The 27275-nt window shown below is 32.3% G+C and overlaps 1 protein-coding gene across 3 annotated transcripts in view; it reads right to left on the bottom strand.

The window, feature by feature from the left end:
• The window catches only part of RPRD1A (regulation of nuclear pre-mRNA domain containing 1A), a 107947-nt gene that overhangs the window by 29405 nt on the left and 51267 nt on the right, over positions 1-27275 (bottom strand). The window lies entirely within an intron of this gene.

The following is a 27275-nucleotide window of genomic DNA, read 5'->3' as shown; positions in this document are numbered from 1 at the left end:
GGGGGAAGATAAAATATATTAGTATATCTAACAACAATGCATAAGCATTTAATGTAATAGAATACTATTAGAAATCTAGATAGTGGTATAAGGTGCCCTAAGATGAATAAAGCATTTACTTTTGTTTCCTCTATTAAGCTGTGAGCAGATGAACATATTTCTTGAGCAACAAATTGCATATATATATATATATATATATATATATATATATATAATATAATAGACTTCACAGTTTTTATATAATACTTGCCTCATAACCAACCTATGAAGTAATTTAGTTAATATCTTGGAAAGGGGTCACTTAAGACTGACAGTCTTTTAATCCCACTTTAGCTTCTTAGGAAAAAAATTCCTTGATCTTAGAGGACCCATGAAGGGTGAGGCTGGTAACTGAAGAAGATTTCTGACCTCACCCTGGGCATATAATATAGCCTGGGTTCAAGTCACCCAGGAACACACTTTTCAGCCTCTAGAAGAAACAAGAAATATGGTCTGAGCTTAAAGGGAAAGAAGCTCAGGAGCTAAAAGACCGGTAACTGAGAGCCAATTTCCGTGAACTTTGGGTAAGAGAAGGGTAATGAATCAAGCAGTACCTTCCTAAAAACCTTTGGACCTATGGTTTCTATCTTAGTATACAACACCTATATATAACATCTATATATTAGTATATTACCACGCTAGATAATGATAGAGTAGACACAATGAAGGAAGAATAGTAAAAACAGCAAAGAGTAGTTCACAAGAGACAAAAAAATGTTCATGGCCTCAGATGTTTAGTTATAAATGCATGAAGTATGGGAGGTCAACTAATACAAGGAGGCAAATTTGACTTAGCACTGAAATTTGGTGGGATAGTCCCATGGAAGATGGTTCTGGAAGGATATAACTTATTTTAAAAGAACTTAATAAACAGGATAGGGACCTATTAAGAAGATTTAATCATATAAAAATCCAGAACTCAAAAACTAGGAAATTGGTTGGAGAATATTTCAGTGAAGACTTACTGGAGTGATGGGCAATAGAAAGGAGACAGAGAAACACAAGGGATATTTTGATGGAAATATACTCTAAATGATCTGCAAAGGAGAAAATAGATCATAAGCCTTATACAGAAATAACAGCAACAGAGACCTTCAAATAATAGTACATCAATTGGAGTTTTCTACCAACAGCAGAATTAATAGTGTTTTGGCTGATTATGAGGTAAGATAGGTGAAGTGTTTTGCAAATCATAAAGTGTTATATAAATGTCATTTGATGTCTATTCATTAGAATTTCATCCTCCAAAAGGTAACTGAAGGTTACCTCCTAAGAGGAGGTACTGTTCTATAATTTTGGCCCAATATGGTCCAATTAGTCACTGGATTAGAAATGATAGGCATTTCCTTTTATGACAAAGTTATTAGATTGGTAGATCAAGAAAGGTCAAAAGATTGATGACTACAAAAGGTTCCTAATAATCTCTCATGAATTTATCTTTGTGAATAAGATGGAGAAATGTGAGCTAAATGAAAGTATAATCAGGTAGAAAAGGAATGGGCTGAATGGATAAATTCAAAGAATTAATTATTATTAGAATTATTAGTATTATTAGAATTAATGACTCAATGTTAAGGCTTCAACTGAGTCCTGGGGATCTGTGACTAGCTATTTAAGAAGCTTAAATCAAAGAGTTATATCACCTGTTAGCCCATTTATAACAAGCCCAAAATAAGTTATTGACTAAAATATTTTAAAATTCCTGTTTATTTAGTTCTTTTAAAATAAGTTATATCCTTCCAGAACCATAATTTCCATAATTGAATAAGAAAAGAGAAGAAAAGGCTAGATACTATAGAACAACTGCAAAGATGACTCCAAGCTACCATCTAAAACAAGTTACCATCTGTTAACAAGAAAATTTTTCCAGTGATATTGTATGACAGCTTTGGATCATAGGATTCTAATAAATGTGAAGAATTTAATTTGAGGATAACTCAAAGGGAAATAGAAAAGCAAGTTGTACATATAGGTACTTAGGATACAACTTTTAAGAAACAATAACTAGGTGTCAAGGATGTCATGAAAAAAACATATCAAAGTCAATGGCCTGGTCAAGTAACAGGAGTGAGTAATACATAAAAGATAGTCCATATCTTCTATTGGTATTCACTATATCAAGAGAATGTCAGGAAGGCCCTTAAGACATTATGCCTTTATACCACTACACACCTGTCAGATTGGCTAGAGTGACAGGGAAAGATAATGTGGAATGTTGGAGGGGATGTGGGAAAACAAGGACACTGATACATTGTTGGTGGAATTGTGAACACATCCAGCCATTCTGGAGAGCAATTTGGAACTATGCTCAAAAAGTTATCAAACTGTGCATACCCTTTGATCCAGCAGTGTTTCTACTGGGCTTATACCCCAAAGAGATACTAAAGAAGGGAAAGGGACCTGTATGTGCCAAAATGTTTGTGGCAGCCCTGTTTGTAGTGGCCAGAAGCTGGAAACTGAATGGATGCCCATCAATTGGAAAAATTGGAACAGAAGTGAGTGCAAGGGATAAAGCTGTAAAAAACCCTGGCATGGGTAATATCAACAAAAAGTTATTTTAAAAAAAAGACATTATGCCTTTAAGTGGTGAATTTATAGAAGAATGTAGACAAGAGTGATACAAGACAGGAAAGACATGGAATCAGATCCAATGGAATATTGGAGAACGGTTGATGAACAAGATATAAATTGAGTATAAGGTATATGGTTTGCCTGCCCGTGAAGCTAAAGATTTTATTGGATGTTTTATGAGAATATAAACTAATGAAATAATTGATACTTCAATAATTGTCAGTTCTGGCCAGGTTAACAAAGGGGAAGCCTAAATGGACATAAAAGCACCTGTCTGGAGCTACCTTGAATAAATATAGAAATATATCTGTGCTAGTTTCCAGAAGTAGTTACAAAGGACAATAGTTTACTTGTTGATGCAAACATAAATATTCAATGATTTCAGAAGACTGTATGATTTATGCTATATATATCCTTTCTATGCTTTGGTTTCCAAATCTGTGAAAGGATGAGATTGGAGCTCTTTCAAGCTAATCATTCTTCAAGGGAAATATAGAATCCTAGATCTGGAAAAGACCTCACATCATCTTGCTCATTACTTATTCATATTAATCCTGTCCACAATACTCTTGTTCTTACAGATTTTATGTGAAGACTTCTAGTCACTAGAAACCTTCTCTTTTGGAGAAAATCTAATTATGAAGAATTTTGTTATATTAAGCTAAATTGTATATTCTTAGGACTTTCAAACATTAGTCCTAGTGCTATCCTTTATGTTTAAAGCCCCAAGGATGTGGTCATGTAGCCCAATCTTCTTGCATAGGGTTACATGTAATTTAAAGTGTCTGAGAAAGGAGTTCAATCAGGTCCTCCAGGTTCAATGCTCAATCACTATACCATATTATCTTTTAAGGTCCAACAGGAAGGTTTAATCCTACTTTCTCACAAAATAATTCAATAATTGTAAATAATTCTACACTGCCATGTGGTCCAATAGATAGAAGTGAACTTCAGAATCAAGAAAACCTGAGTTTTAATTCTAATTAATTTAACTCGGCAGCTGTGTGAGCCTGGGCAAGTTGTTAACCTCTCCTAGATTATGATTCTTCATCTGAAAAAGGGTAACACCTTTCTCATAGGATTGCTTTAAGGCTCACAAGATAATATCTATAAAGTGCTTTGCAACTAAAAGTACTATATCAATGATAAGCTATTAGAACTGTTAGCCCACAGGGTTCCCTTCTCCAGGAAAGACACTTCCACATCCTTCCATCAATTTCTATATGGTGCAGTTTAAATTCCATCACCATCTTAGTCACAGCATTCCTGGTGTGGTTTGAAAATTGAATATATGATAACTACTGTCTCTCTCATTAGGAATCCTCTATTTTATTCATGTAGCATGGAGACTTTTTGCCTACCATAGCATGTTGAAGAATTGTACAAAACTTTTAGTCTATTACAACCTCCTAGTTGTTTTTTATGTGAATTATTCTCTGATCCCATCTACCTCCATCCTAAATTTGTGTAGTTGAACAGAGACAAAACAGGATAAAGAGTTCTGAGACAATGTAGAGTAAATAATTTATGAAGGGGCAAAATAAGTAAGATTTCTAGGGACTAGGACTCAACATCAATATAAAAAAAATTGGTGAGTTACTTTAACAATTAAACATGCAGTAAATGTGTTGGGCTCTAGAAGGACAGATAGTTTTTACTGGAGAAATAGTCCCTGTACTTGTAAAATTTACATTCATTAAAGGGATGTGATATATATAAATATTATAACACATGGTAAGGGCATGATAGAAGTGTAAAGCTCTAGATATAAAGTGAGAAATCATGATAGGGTAATCTCAGCAAATAGTTCCTGAGAGAAGCAAATGGCCACTATGAAATGGGTAGATTTGTAACAGTCATTGTACAGAATAAGATATATTGAACAGAAAATTAAAGATGAAAATAAATACTATATTGAGACTATTGGTGGAATTAGAGTAGTTCCATGATTTGTAATAGGAGTATTTGGATATTTGGGAATAGGAGCAGAAAAGGTATTGAGAATTATCAATGCAAGAAAGATGGGAGGCCAAGCAAGAAGTTATTACTGAAATGCCCTATTGTTATACTATCACTAAAATACTATTGCCAGGTGCTAATTATGAAAATCTTGCTTAACTTACATAAACTAGCTCAAATTTGAACTCCATGAAAAATGCCCTAACATTTTAAGACAAGGGTGGTGTCCCCTCTAAATTTATAGCACTTTTATCTAGAGCTACTTTGTGATATTTCCTACTGTTGCCTGAAATTTTTGTCTAATTTTTCAAGTGTGTATACACTGATACTCCAATTAGGTTATAAGTTCTTTAAGGGTCTTATATGATACTGAAACAAATTATATTACCTAGCAGAGTACATAAACTTTTTTTAGACCGAAGAGAAAGCTAAAGAAAAAGCTGGATAGAATCTGGAATTTGGAGTCAGAACACTCAAGTCTTAATCTTAACTCAGACACTTAATATCTCTCTGTGAACCTAGGCAAGTAACCTAACTTGTCAGCTTCAGGTTCTTCATCTGTAAAAATGGAGATAATGACATTCAATTTCCAAGTAACCATCAAATAAGATGATAAAGGCAAAATGTTTTGCAAACCATAAAGCATTATATAAATGTTAACTCATTAACTTTTATTGTAGTTTTTCCATTGTAAATGAGATTTGTATAGCATAGTATAATTTTAAATTATCAATTTTTTAAAATGGGTACAGATTGAGATCCTTAAACATTTCACAATATTGATATATAACTTAAAAGTTTCAGTAATTTTACCACCCTTATAATTATTTTGGTCCCATACAAAACATCCATTCAAAATAATGTCTAGTTATTAAAAAAAAAAAAAAAAAAAAAAAACCCAACCTGTGTGACCCTGGGCAAGTCACTTAACCCAAATTGCCTCAGCAAACATAAAGTAAAATAACACAAACTAACCAGCAATTTGCTCTCTATAGGAAAAATGATTCCTGAACATTAATGAAAAAAAAAATTGATTGCAAAATTCCTTTTCAAAAGCCAACTTCCATAGACATCCAAATATGAGCTGATTCAACAAACAGTAAAGTGCTTACCTAGAACTGTGCCAAATACCTGAAAGACAAATTTATAAAAAGCAAGCAAAAACTATTTCCAAATGACAAATCTGTCAGTTACCATTTTCACTTCCAAAACAGTACCCTTTTCAAATCTTATTTCTGCTTTTTAGATTCCTAGCTAGAAGTAAGTATAAGTTTGGCTCCTTTCTTGTTCTAAATTCTGTCTCCAATCATCAAGGTTAGGTCTTCAAAATATTGTCCAGAAACACCCTTTATTCTCCAATTCCACTCCAGGTTCTCATCATCTTTGCAGATCTTCCTTATTCTACACCAGGAGTTCTTAAGATATTTTTCGTCTTAAGACTCGAGCCAATTTAGTAACGCCTATGGACTCTTTCTCAAAAAAATTTTTAAATGCATTAAATAAAATACAGTGTTTTATAAAGAAAACCAATTACACCTATTCAACATGTAAAGGACTGCTTGCCATCTCAGGGAGGGGGTGGAGGGAAGGAGGGTAAAAATCGGAACAGAAGTGAGTGCAAGGGATAATGCTGTAAAAAATTACCCTGGTGTGGGTTCTGTCAATAAAAAGTTATTTAAAGAAAAAAAAAAAAAAAAAGGAAATGACTGCTCTTGGGGAAAAAAAAAAGAAAAGAAAACCAATTACATTGAAAGTTAACAAATTCTTTTAAAAAACAAGTTCATGGACCAAAGTTAAGAAACTCTAAGAGCTCTATAGTTTCTTCCACCCTAATTTGGTCTGGTTTTCAAGTCCTCCATAATTTAATAGGCATCACTCTACCTTAAAAAAGAAAAATAGACAATACTGGTACTACTATCTCACCAAGAATAAATGAGATGATATATGTAAAACATTTTGTGAGGAAATATTTCTGCTCCGAAGGAGTTTATTAACCCCAATGACAATGGAGCTTCCTATTTTTATTCCATTTCATCCCCTAATCCTCTGAAAAAAGTTCCAACTCAAATAATTTCCTTTAGAAGACCATTCTAGTTCACAAGTTTTTCCTTTCATCAACTTCTATTATATTTACACATACTACCATAGCTATGTATTTACATTTTATATGATTCTTTAATCATAAAGTATTATCAGCTTCATTTTCTTAATATTATTGCAAATTCTTTAAGGTTATGAAATGTGTGAATGTGAACATATATGTACGTACACACACACACACATATATAGATACACGTAAGAGTGAAAATTCTGGCTTTATCTCTTACATAGTGTTAGCCTTATTCAGGTGAATAACTGATAGCTGGTTGCTTAATCAAGAAAAATGTCTATGATGGGAGAGCCAGAGTGAAAGCAAGGACTCACCCAATCTCTCCCTGAAACCCCTTCAAAGACTTATAAGTAAGCATTGGGGATCCAAGGAAAGGAGCTCACAGTCTAATAAGAGAGAAAGCATGCAAACAACTATATTTAAGCAAGATGGATACAGAATAAATTGGAGGGAATCTTAAGAGAGAAAGTGCTAGCATTAAGGGGAACCAAGAACTTGAAGACCAGAAATGTTAGCTACAAGTTGGAAAAAATCAAACAAGCAACTTCCATTGATCATTATTGTAAAAGACCTTGTACCTTGTAAAACCATATAGACTTGGTTTGTTTCTCCCTAGAGGCATTCCCTTTAGTCCTGTTCTCTGAAAATTGAAGCTGCTCAAGCATATATGCATTGCCAGACTTTGTAGATCATGTATATCTTTAGTCATTTTAGTCATAGTTCCCCTGAGCTTTAGTTTTTATTTCAAAACTCCATATGAATATCATCTTGCATTTTGAGCCAACTTTGCAAATTCATTTGCTAATGAAAACTGACATACTCAGGTTTTAATAATTTGAAAAAGTAAATCTCCATGATAAGATTTCTTATCCCTCTGATTATATTTTTTGCACATTTACCAAAAAGGAATGAATGATCTTGTATAGTGAAATTAGGACTGGGAATTGAGGTGAAAGTGTATTGCATGTGAATTGGGCATAGCCTTACTAGTGAACTGACCTTGGGCAAAATCACTTAATTTTCTTCTTATTTCCTCATCTACATAGTAGGGATATTAATATGCAGATCTTCCAGGATTGGGAAGATCAAATGAGATATTTTGCAAAATTCAAAGCTCTTATCTAAATAATGTTAATATGGTTAGCAATATTATTGTTTCTTGGGTATGTATTTTCTGGGCTTATTTCTTTACCTGTTCCAGAACTCAGGATAATTTTTTTTTTCCTTACAGTCCTTTGCTGTCAAATTTTAGAGCATTGTAGCTTGTTGGTTTTACCAGCGTCAGATTCAATTTTAATTCTATGCTAACTTTTAAATAAGTATTCTAAACAAATTTTAGAGCATCAGAGCCCACAAAAGAGTGTAACATTTTTCCTGCCAAAGATAACTTGGAAAGTTGGCAGGAGGAGTCTGTTGCACTGGAATGAGTCTGAAGCACAATCAGCATAATCTAGTCGTCAGAAAACCAGAAGACTATGGGGCCTCTAAACTGGCAGTAGCCCACAGTTGCCAAGAACAACAGGGAGGAAAGGTTTGGAGCACTAAAGTGTAAGGGGAGCCCACTGAATGAACAGTGACAGGAGCTGTGGCAACAGCAGCAAAGTGACAGCAACAACTTGCAGACATCTCAGCACACAAGTAGAAGGAGCAAAACAGCTGATCAGAGGAACAATGCAGAGGCCTTTTTGCTAGCACTGAGGTAGCAGTAGAGAGATCTCTGAAAAGAGCTGCACAAAACTCCTGAAACTTGAGACACTATGCCCTCCAACTTGAAAACAAAGCCCAATAGTAGGCTGGGAAAACGAGCAAACAACAGAAAGGGACACATCAAAATATACACTTAAAAGATAATAATATTAAAGCTCCTATCTCCAAAGGCTCCAATAAGAATTGGTCTCAAGACACACAAGACAAAAGGGATTTTAAAAATCAAGTAAGAGAGATAGGGGATAAATTGAATGTATTCCTTCAAGGGAAAAGGTGGACATTCAATGAAATAGAGGACTTTCAAGCATTCATGATGAAAAACCCAGACCTGAACAGAAAATATCATTTTCAAATACAAGACTCAAGAGAAGCACAATGAGTTATTCAAGAAAGGGAAATTGTACGGGATTTAAGATGGACTCAGGAGAAACACAATGAGGTAATCAGAAAAGGGAAATTGTACGGGATTTAAGATTTTTCTCTTTAAGTCCCTACATGGTATGATGATACCTTTAATTCATAAGAACTTTCTCATTATTTTAACAGTTAGAAGGAATATATGTAATGGCACAAATATTAGTTGAATAGGAAGAGATAATATTGAAAAATTAAATAAAAGGATGAGAATATATGAGACAAAGTGAAAAATATATGGGAGAAGTGGAATGGTGTAAATTATGTCATAAATTAGGCAAGAAAAAGCTTTTACATTGAGGGGAAAGAGAACAAAGGGAATCAATAAACCTTTCTCTCATCAAAATTGGCTCAAAGAAAAAATAACATACACACTCAATATAAATATAGAAACCTATGTTATCCTGCAGGAAAGTAGGAGGGGAAGACAAGATGAGAAGGGGAAAGTCATATTGGGGAAGAGAGTCATCAGAGGCAAAAAACACTTTTGATCAGAGGTCAACTTGTCTAAATCACAAAATGTCTGGAGGGACATCTCTAGATTAGAGGATCCAAAATCTGCTCAAGAAATTATTATAATTGTCCAGGTTATGGCATTAACATGTATGTAGTGAGTGGTGATAATAGCAACAGAAAAGAATGTTTTTTCTGAGATTAGACCTTATCTCAAAACTGATCTTTCCTCAAATATCTTCATTTTCTTTGTCTCCTGAGAGCCTTCCTTCTGTTCAATTCTCCCATCAATAAAAAATTTAACTTCAGACACCATAGAATCTATTTATTGTTCAATCTCCTAATTAATCTCTTAAGTTATCTACTACAATTTTCATTCAACGTTTTACTTCCTCTACTAGACTTTCACTGTTCTGAAAATAAACAGTGGCTCCCTTACCAAAAATAAATGCTTTTTGGTCTTCACTTTCAACTTTTCTATGGCAGGGCCATTGTTGAGTACCAATTCTTCTCTGAAACTCTTTTAACCCCATGACATTACATTTTTCCTGGCATTACTATAAAGTTTATATAAATAAGTAAGGTGAGAGCAGGGATTACTTAGAGAAAAGGAGCTAAACTTATGATCTATTTTAGGGAATTCCTAGATAGGGAAATTCCCTCTCCCAATGCAGGTCTGAGATGTATAGTCCTTCAGGCTGTTTCCTGCACTAAGATATAATAACTTACCCTAAGTTACACAGACAGTATGGTCAGAAACAAGACTTGAACCCAGGTCTTCTGGCTTCAAGGCTAGCTGTATTCTCTGTACCACTTCTTCTTTATTACCTCCTCTTTATTAACATGACTACTTTTATATAGTACTTTATGGTTTTCAAAATATACCAATAAATTCTACCAATATGGGAATTGAGTAGGCATTACCCAAGGTTCATTATCATTATCAAAAACATTGCACATAGCAATAAAAAGATTGTGAGTTAATCAACTATGATAGATTTGGCTCTTCTCAACTATACAGATATTAAAAACAATTCCAATAGTCTTAGAATAAAAAATGCCATCTGTATTCCAAAGATCTATGGAAACTGAATGTGGATCCAAGCAAATTATTTTGACTTTTTTTTATTTTCTCATGATTTTTCCCTTTTGTGCTGATTTTTCTTTCACAATATGACTAATATGGGAATACGTTTTCAAATTATTGTGCATATATAAGCTAGATCAATTTGCTTGCCATCTTGGGGATGGGAAGAGAAAAAAATTGGATCTAAAATTTTTTACAAAGTGAATGCTGAAAACTATTTTTACATGTAATTGGAAAAAATAAAATACCATTAAGGGGGAGGGAGGAGAAGGGAGAAAAACATCCTTTATAATGCATTACTTTCTCATACCTTATAGTAATTACAGGGGTGTGGCTGGTTTATCTGTGCATTAGTTAATCAAACAAGATGTCAGATCTTGTAGATTTGAAATAAGACTGATATTTTAGTTGTTAAACAGTATTTACTAAAGACTATTTTCATATTTCTCCTTGATAATATTATCTTCAAAAACTTGTTCCTCCAGTTTTCCATATGTGGAACCTATGCTATTGTATCATAACCTATTTATCAAACCATAAATTCATTAGTTCAAGCTCTTATCATTTTCTATGCCGACTTCTTAAAATTAAAGTGAGATCTACAAAAGTATGTCAGACTTTTTTTTTTCCACAGTAGTTAGCTGTGAGACTAGACAACAGATTAAAACTTAAGGGTTACTATCATTTTCCTAAAATATCATCCTATTAACTTTAAAATTAAATGTCACTTCACTACAATAAAACCGTCCTCAGAGTAGTGTTATGGTTTGATAGCAAAAATCATAATTCTATATTATTTTAGGTTTATGTACTATGGACTAATTTTTAATTGCTTTCTTTGAAATATTACATAAGCAAAGAATGATTCTTGATTCAGTTTTTAAATACAGAAATGACTTATCTTTCACAAGATTTTCTTCAGCAAAAATCATAGACTCAAAAAAAGAACTAAGAGGTCATCTAATCCAACTCTCGAATTTTATATGTAAAGAAACTAATGTCCAGAATACTAAAGGGGAGAGGGAGTCAAGAGAACTCAAGTTCAAATCCAGCCTTAGATACTAGCATTTACTAGCCATGTAACACTGGACAAGTGATTTAACCCCAATTGCCTAGCTAAAAATAAATTATTTAGGGTCTCATGGGTAAGTAGCAGGGACAGAATTGGAACCCAATCCTCTAAATTCAAATCTAGCATTCCTTCCACTGTTCCACAATGCCTTGACATCACAAATCTTTCTGAAATGGCATTCAGCTTGATACTTTAATGCAAGTTAAAGAGTATATGTGTAAACTTACTTGATCTTGGATTTGTCTACATGTATTTTTCCCTTATCTTCTTAATCACTATTTGTTTAAATGAACAAGTTAAATCTACATGGAGAAACTTTCAAGATCAGATTCTCTTCTCAGAAAGGTTGAGGAATTTCAAAGCAATCAGGGTGCTGGACAATTTCTTATAGAACTAGACTTGGGGAGATCAGTGCTATTTCAGGTGTCCCTAATATGGGCACAAAGACAAGGAGAAATACATTTCACTGTTGTACCATTGCGCTCTTCATCCTCATCACATCCAAACCATAAGCTACTTCCGAGAAAACTAAGTGAAGTCCCAAATGGGAAAAATGTCTTTTTAGTGCAAATTATGTCATGATATTTGCTTTTCAGTGCTACAAGTTCAAAATGAATTTGACCTTAAAGTTACCTTTTAATTATAAGGTTTTATAACTGACTTGGTAGTCATTCAGTCTTGCCAATAGTTAAAAAATTTTCCATAATATCTTATATGCCTAAAATTACCATCTTATATCAATTAAAAAACTAACACTTCCTCACAACGGGATTAATATGTAACAAGAACTTAATTTTACTATTAAATAAACTCCTTAAATAAATAGCACTCTTCTCCTTTTCATACTCATCATACTTAATGAAAAAGGAAGATAATAAGACTGTCAGAACTGGAATGGACCTCAGAGTAAGATAGTCTATATTACAAAAACAGACATCCCTATATTAATTTCTTTACCAAGTGTGACCCAAACTTGATTAAAAAAAAAAAAATACCAATAAGGAACTCTCCCAAGGCAACCCATTCCACAACTATAATATTAAATAATTTTTCCTTACACCAAAAGGACATCTGCTTCTCTGCAACTTACAATCACTTATCTTACTCTCTGGGAGCAATCAGAATAAATCTAACCCTTCTTCAATGTGCCAAACCCCAAAATACTAGAAAACAACTATCATATACCTAATATATTCTTTCATTAGGTTAATTATGCCCAATTGCTTCCATCAGTCTCCTCACTATTCTAGTCATCTTTTACTGGATATATTCCAGCTTAAAATGTATTCTATACATTAAAAATGAAGCAAATATGTCAGGGCCAGGGAAGAATAAAGCAAGATTATTAAATAAGCTCATAGAATTAGAAAAAACTTCTGATAACATAATCAACTATCATTTCATAGACCAGAAAAACCGAGGCTTTACATACTAAATGACCTGAACAAGGTCACTCAGGTCTTATGTGACAGGGCCCACACTTTACTCAAATCCAGTGTTCTTACCATTATATACATGCATTGTCCTGAAACAGTGACCTACATTTTTGGCTATCATACATTATTGGTCCTGCAGCCCACTTAAACGTTAGTTCTTTTTCACACATGATTATCTAGTCATATCTCTATTGTTTACATGTGAAGAAAAGTTTTTTAAAAACAGTAGGAATTCATATTCATTTATTTTAAACTTCATCCTATTAAAGTTGGATGGTTCTTCCAAATTGCTCTACCTTCTGGGGTATTTTTTGCATTTGATTCAATCATAGACAATGATATAAAATTCCTTTCATCCTTGTGTCCTTGAGATACCTGAAAATCTGATAAGCATGCCATCTATATAGATTCGAATGATTTATTAAAATATTAGCTCATTTTGTGATGGCTAAGAAATGAAAATCAAAGAGATACCCACCAAATGGAGAATGGCTAAATAAGCTGTGATATTTGTAATAGAATCCTGGCAATCAGGATGATTTAAAAAAACCTGAAAAGACTCAAATGTTAACTAATGCATAGAGAAGTAAAGAGAACCAAGAGAATAGTTAATACTGTTTGATGAAGAACTTCAGTGACTTTGCTATTCTTATCAATAATTCAAGATGATTCCAAAAGAATATGAAGTATATCGTCTGTCTCCAGGAAAAAAAACCCTGATTTTGATTGACCAGACTGATGCATGCTATTTTTCATTTTTTTCTTCTATTCTTCTTGTACATAATGACTAATATAAAAATATTTTATATAATTGTTTATTTATATATATATTATATACATACATATATATACATATATATATATAAACACATTTAATTGTTTACCCATCATAGGGAGAGAATGAGAAAGGGAGAAACAGAACTTAGAATCCTAAATTTTTAACAAAAAATGCTGAAAAATTGAAAAAAAAAAGTTCAACAGTACAATCAAGCATAGATCCTTTCACTAAAATGTATTTCCTACCACACTCATCAATCCAACAGCAATTATTTGAGTTGTTGACTAGTTCTAAATCTGTATAACTATACCATCACATCTCATCTTATTCACAAAAGTGACCTGAGATTATAAAATCATTTTCTCAAATCCACATTGACTCACATTCTGCTTATCTCTGTCTACACGTCCTGTCAAAAAAAAAAGGCAACAAGTTTAGTTTTGTTTAATCTGTAATTGACAAAGCCATGCAAGCTCTTGGAAAAAAAAAAAACCATGCTGTTTATAATGCATTTTATGATTCTGTTAGGAATACAAGCCTATAAGATACCTCAATATTCTTTGATTTGAAAATTAGGATATTTTCCAATGTCTGATATTTGCAGCATCTTTTCTATGCTTCGCAATTTTTTAAATACTGAAGACTGAGAAAACACATTTTTCAAGTGTCCTGGGATGCAGAGGACATAAACAAGGTGACTCAGTGATATATAAAATTTTGAAAAAATCAAAATTAAAATAAAATTTCAGTTTCAATTACTATCTAACCATTTTTTTGGGGGAGAAAGGGATCTAATTCTCATTCCTAAAACTGAAAATCATTTTCCTTGGAGGATAAAAAGCAAAATAAGAAATGAATAGTTTCTGTTGTACACATCATTCCAACTAATAGACTTATTCCTTCTTTGATGTTCCTTTTGCCTCTAAATTTTTTAAAAATTGTCTTTAATATTTCCTGCTAGTATCAAGTCATTGTAAAATTGAAAAAAATTTTTATCATTCTATTTCACATCAACATGTTTAAATTCCCTCCCTGAATTAAAATCTAAACTTCACCTTGTTTACTACTCATACTTTCTACATTTGTTTGCAAGTACAGCTGAGCCGAGTGTTTATAAGTAAGTCACCATGTATTTTGCTGCTCTTCTTCTTGGAAATTGTTCTAGGAACCAATAATCCTTTTCACTAATAGTCAATTATTTGTGATAGATGGCTTAACAAATATGCATTGTTTTTGAGCTTCCCCTCCATTATCAGTTTCATTTTAAGAGCCAATTGGGCAGATTTGCAAAAAGAAATTTAATTTAGCCATTCCTCATTAGGTATGGTCTATACTTCTGATCAACAGTTCATAGTTCCTATATTTAGGTAGTAGTCTAGAAATTCAAATTTTGAAACATCAATCTTTCCTGATACTATTTTTCACTAAGAATAGTGAAAGTCAGAGCTCCTAGAAATTCAATTTTTTCCCCACTCCATGTATATTCTAATGATATCCACTATCATATCACTTCCTTTCATTTGACTCACCAGAACTTGTTAAATTTGACAAATCTCAGTTATATGCCCAAGGAAGACTGAATTCTTCCCCACTATTCACGTAAGGTCAACCCCAGAATTTTTCTGGGGTACTCATTGGGAATGTTACCAGCCATTATTTCTCTCTTCCACCAGACAGAATGATAGCCTCTTTCCCCATGGCACCTATGGACCTATATCATAATTCCAAGTTACAGAGAACCTGAGAAATAGAAGACTCAATACTCCTTGGTTGTTTTATTGATTTAAGAAGTTGCTTCCTTATCAACAGTCCAGGGTCTATCCTTGACAGGGAAAAATTCTAGATTGACTACATAGTTGCAGTTTCAGTAGAAAAATCATTCTTTTCTTCCATTCATTTCTTTACTTCTATCTTCCAACCTCTAAGCACAGGCTACAAATTCTCCTTCATCTTGAATTTTTTCTTCATACTTGTTTTCCCTTTTAAAAATTTGCTGCAAGATTTTGCAGAGGTAAATGATGAAAATTATTTTTGCATGCATTTTGAAAATAAAAAGCTATTTATTTTTTTTAAAAAACTGGTTCCATTTAAGAAACAAAACTTTATTATTGCTTAAAGTTCTCAGAATTAATCATCTAAACTTCATTTTTCCTGTTAAATAACAAACTTACACTATGTACATTGATATAATTTAATGCTGTTAGAAACACAAATAGCACTTATCTTTGAAAGTCACTGTAAAGTCTCCTTCCTTTCCATGCTTACTGAAAATGAGATCAGTAATTCTTGTGGCTAATATTTATGGCTAACTGCCCTCAGGTCTTATTTGTTTGGTCTTACTCAGTGAATACTTACTCACTTCGGTCTTAATTTCTTGCCTCTCATCCTTCAATAATCAGTTTTCACTTTCTACTCTGTTCATCAGTCTTATATTACATTCTTTATCATACAGTGCTCCCACTGACCTCTGAGAAGAACTCATGGGCAAAGCTTTCTCATTTTGGTTATCTATTCAAGGGTTTTTCAAGAACCTAACTTGCTCAACTATTTTTTATCTGTAATTAGAAGTTGTCTAACAAAGTTCCATTTCAAATGAGACTTTCTCTTAGCTTTTGATTGTGAAATTTTCAACACTTGAGTCTGATCTAACCTTCAAATCCAAGTTCCTCAAATCACCTAAATATTCTGGAAACTGAGGATTGGATGAATGGTATAGCATCCCAAATTCAGTCAATACTGAAAATTGTCTTTTGAGCCTAGCTAAAAAACCGCAAAAAATTAATGATGTTCAACTGCAGTGTGGTAGATAGAATCACAAGTTCCACACAAGTGTTTTGTATTTCACAGATATATCCTCACTGAAAAAGAATGGTGTTAAAAAAAAATTTTAGTTCCCCCATCTCCGCCCTAGTGGAGAAAGGGAACAGCAGAAAGTAGTAAATAGGAATTATTAAAAGCAATATAAGTGACATCCAGTCTGATTTTCTATTGTTCAAAGATATACTTCATTGTATAGTTGGAGTGAAAATCCAAAATACAATACAGATTTAAATAGGGCCATCAATTCAGCAACATATCAATCTTGTAGTATGAATTTTGTTTTTTGTGGATGGTCATATGATTTCATTGTTACAGATTTTGTTCAAGGAATATTCTAGGGTTCAATAAAATTAAGACAATAACATCTAAGAGAAATTTAAAGAACTTTGCCAAATAGGCATTTCTGTTGTTTGTTTTCATCTTTCAGGGAAAATAATCACATTGGTTACAATATATCTCCCATATGTAACACAATTTGATTACAGTGCTCTGATAAATAAAACTGGCAATCACATCACTGTTTTAATGATGTTCATTCAGGAGACATCTTGTCTGCGAAGTACCTTTCAAGCTGCATTTTCTGTCAACTGCCTTTTGAAAATAGAATCCAAATCCGTTATGTGATCATGAATATGTGGTATATTAGAAAAATATTTTGCACGAGCTTCCTTTTTTCTCATATTTTCATGAAGGACATCCTCAAGAAATAAAGTCTATTCTCAAAGATTTTGCTGAAATGAGAAAGCAGGCTTATAAATATTGATGTGTTCTCAATTGCTCTTAAAAAAATTTTGCTGATGCCTTTCATTTTTTGTACTAGTTTAGACATAACCCTCTTATCCTGCATGTTTCATTTATCCAAACCCTAATTGATCTTTTCCATTCTTTTAGATTCTTCATTTCAGATACATTAATAATTTATCCTCAAGTGCCCTTAAAATTGTGTCAGAAATGACACAATAGATTCTGAAGTGAAATGGTAGATTTCTGTTATAGGCATTTCTAGATGGCTGGAAAGTCTACTGCACTTTTGAGTCTGAAGACCTGTGTGAAATCTTTACTTCTCATTGTGTGAAATTTGCCAAGAAAATTCACCTTTCCAGGACAGTTTTCTCATCCCTAAAATATAGGAGTTAAAGTGGACAATTTGTAAAGTCCATTCCAGCTTTAATATTGTATGATACTTTTTTATCTTTCTTTTCAATTTGATATGCAATTATAGAACACAGTGTTAAAGCTATAAAACATCTTGTAAATCATCTGCTTCAGCTCCTTATTTTTAATTATAAACAAACAGAAGCCTGAAGAGATGCAGTGACGTGTCCAACAACATTTAGTTTCAAAAGGCACTATTATTTCTATAACATCATGCTGGCAACTGTATTTCTAATATTTTTACTGATGAGAATAAAACCCTATATAACCATCAGGTAATCTGCTTTGCTTTGTGTTTGTTAACTTCTTTCCAGATTCAACTGGATAATTTGTAAAGTCCCTTCCAGCTTTAATATTCTATGATTAAATATTCTATAACAAATATTCTTTCTTATCTTTCTTTCTGACAAGATTTTTCAGTTTTAATTTTCTATCAAGCTTAGTGGTCTGATGTTCTCCTTTATCAGTTTTTACTGCTCCCCAACCCCAACATGCATTGTTGTTTACTCAAGTTCTTTAGGTATTCTTCTCATTGGTATTTTCCCAGCACATATGCCATTGGCTGCCATGTATCTCTCTTGGTTCAAGAAGTATTGATTAGGTGAAGTGGTTTCTCAATTCTTTTGGCTTCTTCACTCTGACAATTTGACAGTTAAACTTCTTCAGGAAATGGTGAAGATTCAGAGTAAATGCTTTAAATTTTTTTTCCTAGGCTCCACCTTTTTAAAGTCAACAGTTTCCTTTAGATTGATCAGATCATTAAGTGCTCTCCAATTCCATTTTCAGTTGTCTTCTTGAATAAATTATTTGTGATGAACCAACATCAATTATGTAAGTTTAATGACTAAATCTCTCGCCTCTTTTCTTGAATCCATATCATAGGAGTTTTGATGACTTCACCATATCTGCTTTCACATCAAAGTAATAAGGACATTAAAGCATATTTTTATTTAATTAGGAATCTAAGTTCTTAGTAAAACTTGTTAATAACACATGTACCTGGTATTAAAAACGCGCTACAATGGGAAAAAGTACTAACTTTTAAAGTCAGCGGAACTGGGCTAAATCTGTTTAGTCTCTCTGTGATGGGCAAATCAAATCTTTCTAGGCCTCAGTGAGGATCACACTCAATGGTCTCTGAAAATCCTTTCAAAACTAAGACTATGATCCTATGATCTTCATGTCATTCTCTTATGAAATGTGCGATTAAATAGTGTTTTTGTGAGAGGCAGTATGGTATAGTAGAAAGTACAGGAATTGGAGTAAGGAAACCTAACAAATTATGTGACCATGAACAAGACACAATCTAAGTTTTAATATCTTCTTTTGAAAAATGCAGATACTGGTATTACCTACAGTTATACATCTTAAGCTACCAAATAAATGTGAAATAAAGATTGCTTGCCTTTGGAAACAAGATTAATCCAATGTGTATCAACTTCTTAATGCTTTTTGCACACCATTCTGCCAATTACCTCTATCATGTTTAAAACTTTTGATTCTATTTATCACAAGTACAATATGCATGTAGTTCACATCTTTTAATATTAATTTACTGACAGTTAAATAAAGATAGATATTAAGAATACCAATGATTTGTAGATGGTTTAAAAACCCTGTAATTTTTTAACATCCTTATCTCCTTGTTGACAATTCTATCACTACAACAATGTAGGCACAAAAATGCTATACAAGAGTGAAAGTTTTTGTGACTCTGTTAGCAAAGATTATTTTATTCTTTATATGTATCCCCAGAAGTTGCAATACCTGATATATAGTAGATCTTTAATAATTACTTTAATAAATAATTGACTTAAATGGTCAGTACAATTTATTATTTAGTGACCCTTTTTTAACATCTCAATAATGCTGACATGATTCACCACAAACCATTTTCGAAACCTTATTTCCTCAGTTTCTATGATTACACCTAGTTCTTCTCTCTAGCTGCCTTCCCTGTTATTAATTTCTTTTCCCATTCTCTATATGTTAGAATTTCCAAGAGTTCTGTTATCATCCTTCTGTTCTTTTACTGTTTCCCTGGCTCATAACACCACCCATTTTCTCAATTGCAAACTGACATTTCCAAATGTTCTCTGCTTATTAACTCTAAACTTCATAATGAAACTATAGTTATCATACTCTCTTTAAAAAAATTGTTATTCCAATTTCTATTAATTAATTTATTCTAAATAAACACAATATTTATCATTAATAGTCAAAAATTTGGTGTAATAATCTTGACTACTCATCTTCTTTGAAAATATCTAATGAGTATTGTTTCTTATTTTCCCTCCACAATCTCTCTCAAATATGCACTCTTCTCTTCATTTACACTATTTTGCTAAAGTTCTCATCTCCTCACCTAGGCTATCCTTACTATATAGCTTTTTCAATAATACTTCAATCTAATTTACATACTGTTTACAAAATTAATATGCCTATATTATAACTTTGAGAAAATGATCCTCTGATATTAACAAACTTAAAATAGAAATACCTATTCTTAATCAATTTTTATTCAATGTCTTCTGAAGTACCCCTCACAATGAGTCAGTCTGGTCAATATTTAACCACATTTTCAAGTCATATACTGTAACTTCCATAAAGATATATACAAACCCCACATTTTGGAATTATTTTAGGCCAATAGTTAATTTTCACAAAACTCTGAACATTCTTCCAGGTATATATTAACTTGGGAAATACATCTACAAGAATGTCAATTTCATTGGGACTAAGGCTGGCTTTATCTTAGTATCAAGTATACTACACTACATAAAGGGCTTCAAGAAATCTATTTTTTTTAAATATATACTCTAATAACTATCTAAAATGAATTTCTATTTGCACAAATGAAATTCAAAACACTGATTAGCCAAAAAAAAAAAAAAAAAAAGAATAAAAGAATTATAATATTGTTAAAAAAAAAAAAAAGTCCATTAAAAGAAATGAAGTTAGGGATGGGTAACCTCAAATCTGAACTTATGTGAAAACTTGGTTATTTTTTCTTAAGCGTTACAGTAAACTTATTAACAACTTTACTAAGCAACAACTTTATTAACAGCTAAATTTCGCTCATTTATAAAGATTTTCTACCTTTTTACATACCTGATACAACTTCATTTTCCAAAATATTCAATGATTTTACAAGTTTAGTTTTAAGTTCTTCCACTCTGAATTAGCTAGTTATAGAATAATAGAATCAAAGTTGGAAGGAACAATAAATTTAAATTTACATTATTCCTGGGTATCTTTCAAAAGTAGTAAAACTAGTTAATGACACAGCTGTAACTGGGAAAAATAGAAACATGTTCCTACTAAGACAAAATTATGCCATATTTGATACACCTCTATAATACAGATGAAAACTCAATAAATATAATTAAGCATACCTGAAAGAATTAAGATGACAAAGATGAAGATTCCTATGAGGGGTCTTCTTGCACTAGGTTGTTCCAACTATGACACTATAAGGCTGAATCTTCATCGATTAGGCTCAGGCCACCCAGGGAGGACTGGGGCAGAGATTTTTTTTGCCTGTAATTCAGACCTGGTCTGCTGTCACCCTTTCTCCTCTCTCCTTTTCACTCTTACATGACTGTCCACAATACAAAACTGAAGAATATTTATAAAATATAATACTTAAAATGATTTTTTAAATTCTTTGTGCTTTTTCTTTTGTGACAAAAAAGAAAAAAAAAGCTCAATACAGGGTGATAAAATCAAAGAAATTATGTAGCTTCCAAGATGAACTACATCTGGAAACTTATTTAAAAGCCGCAATAAAAAAAATATGACTTTACTTAATTTTGAGAAACATACTCTCAAATCTTTGTATATAATGACATATTTTAAGTATGATTTCTTTTTAGAAGAGAAAGAAACAAGTACTGGAAAGGAAAATAACCTACAGCTAGATAAGAAAGCACTTTTCAACTTAACCTTCAGAAGAGGCAAAAATATATAAATTTTATAATATGTATAAATATTTATGATAAATATATTTACATGCATTATATATTATACAAATTTTGTATATAAATACATAATATTTATAATATATAAAATTTATAAATAAAAAATGGATATAAAGGTATTTGTTTCCTGAAAGTTCCAAAGAGAATTAAAGATATTTGTCAGTAGTGGTTTCTGAAGGTTGATCTTGCCAAACTGGAACCTTATACCACAACTGACATGAAATCAGTTTTTATGTTTGGGCATTTACTCCAATTTACTCCCTATATTCAAAGTAGTATCCAATTTGTTGATCAAATTCCATCTCTCTACTCATCTTAAGTCTTCCTTCTCCATCCTATAATTTTTTCAAATTAGATTACAACTTTTAAGTTTTGAGTAAGTTTTCTTGTTCATCTCCACTTTTTAATTTTCCCTATCAAAATATCATTGTGTGTATGTGTGTGTGTGTCTGTGTATATATGTATGTATGTATATATATATATATATAAACATACATATATATATAAAATATCATCAGAATCTGAGCAAATTATCTGCCAAAAACTAGTACAAAATGCCCAATTAATCAAGCTTATTCCCCTCCCAAAAAAAATTTTCCTGAAAAGTATTCAAAATTTACAATTCAAGATTTACTTACAAATAACTCATCAAAACTGAAAAAGGAAAAGGAAAAGATAACTTGAACATTCAATGTTAGACTAGTTCCAATAGTCTAAGGACCATAATAGTCTAAATTCCAATAAGTCTAAGGAGAATTCCAATGTTCTTCCTATGACCATACTTGCCCTGAAATGCTTCTGTATAAACTAAAAAACAGAGGGAAATAAAGTAGAAGTATGGGATTTGAGTAACCATCTGCCATTGAAGAACCAAGAAAGGTCCTGAATATTGCCTTAAGTGACTAAAATGAAGAGCTTTTTCTGATGCTTATTCCAATGTCCTTCCACAAACCATGTTCAATGACGCTTAAACAGCAATGCACTTCAACTCCAAAACTGTACTATTTGCAAATAACACTTGGGAACTCAGTGATTCAAGTTCAAGTAACAAATGATCCATGGTCTCATAAGAACTTAAAAAATACCAGGGGAAGGAACAAGTGCAATTAACACACAGCATGAGGAAATAGTTAAGATATGACTCTAATAATGCCCATAAAAGTCCAACTTCCTAATTTCACAGAAGAGGAATTGAGGCCTAGGTACATCAAATGACTTTTTAAGGACCACAAAGGTATTATCTGGTACAAGATTAGACTACAAGTGGTCCTGACTCCATAGTCAGTACCATAAAACAATGCAAAGGAAGAAATATGGAGAACTTAGTAAAAGGATTCTTAGAATTTCAAATAAACTTATTAAAAGAGAAAGACTGGTCCTCTCTGACAAGAAGGAAAATAACATTCTTCCATTACAGGTTAGAGTATGCTCTTTTTAAAATTTGAACAAATTGAAAATCTTATGCAGAGCACAAGACTTAATAGATAATATACTTAAAACTAAAGTGTAAACTGATAAGACAAATTAAACATCAAATGGAGAACCCAGGATTAATCCCTAATGCCCAGGATGTTACATCTAGCGCATCCCAATTCCTATATCAAAGTCTTCATAAATGCCCAACTCTAGTGGCCTGTTTGAACAGACCAGGCAAAGGGCTGAGATACATATACTTGAGTGTTGTACTAACTGCAAGGATAATTTCAGTAGGTTAATGGAATATTAACTTTTTTTTTCTTCTCTTATTTTCCTCACACTTTTCCTTCCTTATCCACGACACATAGTATTTTAATTATACAACTTCATTTAGCCTACTCTTTTTATAAATGGGGGGTGGGGGTAGGAAAAGGCCCAGTTTCTTAAGCTTGTTTGAAACCCCATATGAGGTCTCAAATCAATGTTGGGAGTCACAAAATAAAAATTATCAGTAAATATTTAACTTGTATAATTTTACCTATATATCTACCGTCATGTAAAAATGTCTCAGATGAAAAGGGGTCTGGAATGGAAAAAGTTGAAGAAATCCTGGCATAGAGTAGGTAAAAGCAGGTTTTTATTTCCAAAGGAAGAAGTTTTAAATGTTAATTCCCAAGGCAGAATTAGTCTATTAAAATACTGATTTACAAAAACTGATAAATTAAAGAGGAGATTTGCTTAATGAAAAAATTTCCTCATAAAATTCTTTTTCAATAATATATCCCTTTAATGTATCAATTCCTAAAACAGTATTCATGAATTTGTGAATTTTTTAAAGAGTTGATAATTTTACTTCAATATAATTGGTTGTCTTTGTAATTACTTCATTTCATGTATTTAAAAATATTATTCTATAAGGATGAAGGTTTCACTAGAATTTCTTGAGTCTAGGACACAAGAAAGGTTAGATTGAATTTTTTTAATTATCTACGTGTATTATAAGAAAGCATCCCCAAAATACCCAATATCAGCATTTCAACAAAGCACATTTCTAAAAATATTTTCAATATTTTTCAAAAAAATGAAGAAATTCTATTCCATACATATGCATGCCTCCATGCCCCTCTTATTGGCCTTCTTGGAATTTTCTTCCTACTTCTCTAATTCTTAGACAAACTTAAGAATTGGTTTACTATGGCCAAAGAAGAACTAAAGAATATTGTGAAATATAAAATGACTAATTTTAATTATATTAAATTAAAAATATTTTGTACATATAAAACCAATGCAGCCAAGATTACAAGGGAAACAGAAAACTGGGGGGAAAGTTTTATATCCAAGGGTTCTGGGCCTCATTTCTAAAATATATAAACAATTGACTCAAATTTATAAGAAATCAAGCCAGTGTCCAATTAGTCAGTAGTGAAAGAATATAAACAATTTTCTGATGAAAATCAAAGCCATAAATTTCTAGTCATATCAAAAAATGCTCTAAATCACTAGTGATCAGAGAAAAAAAAGACAACTCTGAGGCACCAAAACATACCTCTCAGATTGGCTAAGATGACAGGAAAAGATAACAATGAATGTTGGGGGAGTATGTGGGAAAACCGGGACACTGATACATTGTGGATGGAATTGTGAACTGAGCCAGCCATTCTGGAGAGCAGTTTGGAGCTCTACTCAAAGAGCTATCAAAACATGCATACTCTTTGATCCAGCAAGGTTTCTACTGGGCCTATATCCCAAGGAGATCTTAAAGGAGGGAAAGGGATCCACATGTGTAAAAATGTTTGTGGCAGCCCTGTTTGTGGTGGCCAGAAACTGGAAATTGAGTGGATGCCCATCAGTTAAAGAATGCCTGGATTAAGTTATAGGGTAAGAATGTTATGCAATATTATTGTTTGATCAGAAGAATGATTTCAAAGAAGCCTGGAGAGATTTACATGAACTAATGCTAAGTGAAATGAGCAGAACCAGGATATCATTGTACAAGGCAACAGCAATATTATACAGCAATCAATTTAATGGGCTTGGGTTTTTTCAACAATAAGGTAATTAGGGCCAGGTCCAATAGAATTTTGATGGAGAGTCTCTTGTGCATCCAGAAGGAAGACTGTGGGGAATGAATTTGTGTCACAATATTATATTTTCACCATTTTTGTTGTTTGCTTGATTTTTTTTCTGTCATTTTTTTCCTTTTTGTTCTTTTTCTTGTGTAGCATGATAGATGTGGAATAAGTTTATAAGAATGCACATGTGATTTATTTTGGATTACTTCCTGTCTAAGGGAGGACAGTGAGGGAATGGGAAGGAAAAAAATATGGAATACAAGGTTTTTCAAGGGTATGAATTCTGAAAACTATCTTTGCATGTATTTTGAAAATAAAAAAGCTATATTTTTTTAAAAAGGAGGTTACTATACTCCAGTTCTTTACCACAGAATTTGACACTATGATATGATATTTTGTATTAATTGTTCCATGTGTTATCTTCTCGGTTTCACTGCAAAGTATTTTAGGCCTCAGGCTTCTTATACTTTTATATCTCCTATTTTAACTGCTGAAATCAGAATAAATGTTAGATTTTTCAAGTCTCTAATACTTGCTCTCATACCTTTTTCCCTACTTTCAGTAAAATTATTAAAGTGTGTGTATATATTTATTTATTTACAAGCTCAATAGTAGAACAACACTTAAATATTTATTTACCAAGTGAGGTAGTATTTATAGTTCTAAGAGCAGGACATGAAGTTAAGTTAGCCATCTTCCCTCAGTTTCCTGTCATAAAAAACCTGTAAAATGAGCTGGAAAACGGATCTAGTTTATCTGTCAAGAAGCCTAATGGGGTCATGAAGAATCAGATGGCAACTGAAACAAGAGAACAATCTCTCAATATTCAATGTGCTATATTAAGTAAAAATGTCTTTTAAAAAGGGGAAAGATCAATGAGTCTGACCAAAATATAAACAATTCTATGTGTAAGGTGATCAGTTTTTTGTTTTTCTTTCTTTCTTTTTTTTTTTTTTTTTTTGGGGGGGGGAGGGGGGTGTGTGTTTTTCTGCTAAGGCAATTGGGGTTAAGTGACTTGCCCAGAATCACAAAGCTAGGGAGTATTAAGTGACTGAGGCCAGATTTGAACTCAGATCCTCCTGACTTCAGCCCAGCACTCTATCCACTGCACCATCTAGCTGTTCCAAAGAGACTATTTTAAAGGCAAAATTCTCAAGATATTTAAGAACTTTCCCCCTAAAGAATGGGAAAAAAAGGATTTCTGAAAAGATCACTAAAAATACCACTGTAATTGCCAAACCCAAAATCAAATGCCTGGCTTTTTATCTGGATGAATATGATCTATAAGAACATCCAGGGCATCCTTGATGAAAATAAAAGCAATATTTGGAAGAGTCTCTCTCTTTATAATCACAAATGACTGTAAAGTATACACTATCAATGAGTATTCATAAAATAGACATAAATAGGCCACAGCAGATTTGCAATGATGGAGTTAAATAGCATTAAGAACATTAAAAAGAACTTTTAAAAAGATGTAGCAGTTATGTAAAAAGAACAAGTAACAGGTAACATGAGTGCTATGATGGAACCCACATACTGCTTTAAGAACTTATAAAAAAAAAACCTCCAGCACACTAAAGAGATAGATGTTCTAGGAAAGACATGTATTAATAATCCTAAAGAATCACTTCAAAGTATGAGTTGCTTTTTGTCTTTCTTTGTCTCCAACACTTTGCACAAAGCTTTGAACACAGTGGGCACTTAATAAATGGTTAATGAGTAAGTAATGAGTAATCATGAAATACTACAATCTCATAAAAATAAAAATATCAATTACAACTATCCAAAACTGAAAAGGGCTGTTTTAGGAAACTATTACACCTTAAAGATATCACCAATTTTAGGTATGTTAAAGATGGAATTTTGTACAGGTGTGAGTTGCTGGAATGGTCTCTGAGAATCTCTTGTACGTTCATAAACTTTTTAATAGCAATTTATGTTCATTAATAACCAATAGTGATGGTTTCTAACTAAAAAAAGCAGAGGATGATAAAGATATATTCCTACAAATCAGAAATGCTTCTCATACAAAAAGAATAATTTGTTGTTGTCTTTTAAATTAATAACAGGAAAAAATATATAGAATAATTTAAAAACTGTTTGTCCTGGATAACATGTGACTAAGAAAAGTGCCAAACTAAATGACTAAGACAATCTCTTCACATACAAGACATCAAGACAATAACTGAGGCAATGTGTTTTT

The sequence above is a fragment of the Antechinus flavipes genome, chromosome 1, assembly GCF_016432865.1.
Source record: "Antechinus flavipes isolate AdamAnt ecotype Samford, QLD, Australia chromosome 1, AdamAnt_v2, whole genome shotgun sequence".
Classification (NCBI taxonomy): domain Eukaryota; kingdom Metazoa; phylum Chordata; class Mammalia; order Dasyuromorphia; family Dasyuridae; genus Antechinus; species Antechinus flavipes.
Note: the sequence above shows the minus strand (reverse complement) of the source record. Positions and strands in the feature narration are given on the sequence as shown.